The sequence below is a fragment of the Sinocyclocheilus anshuiensis genome, unplaced genomic scaffold (genome assembly GCF_001515605.1).
Source record: "Sinocyclocheilus anshuiensis isolate Anshui unplaced genomic scaffold, SAMN03320099.WGS_v1.1 scaffold181, whole genome shotgun sequence".
NCBI classification, from domain to species: domain Eukaryota; kingdom Metazoa; phylum Chordata; class Actinopteri; order Cypriniformes; family Cyprinidae; genus Sinocyclocheilus; species Sinocyclocheilus anshuiensis.
The window spans coordinates 1,894,535-1,894,799 of NW_015540898.1; positions in this window are offsets into that span (position 1 = coordinate 1,894,535).

Below are 265 nucleotides of genomic sequence, written 5' to 3' on the forward strand. Positions count from 1 at the left end.
CAGAGCGATGGGCTGCCGGCTGTTGCTCCCAGGCTTCCTTCGCCACATCCAGGAGGCCGCGGGGTTGCCGGCCAAACAGGAGCTCGAAGGGAGTGAAGCCAGTTGAGGCCTGCGGGACTTCGCGTATCCCGAAAAGGACATAGGGGAGCATCAGGTCCCAGTCGCATTTATCCTCCGCGACCACCCGTCTCAACATCTGCTTGAGCGTTTGATTGAAGCGTTCGACCAGTCCGTCGGTCTGGGGATGGTAGACCGTGGTCCTCAA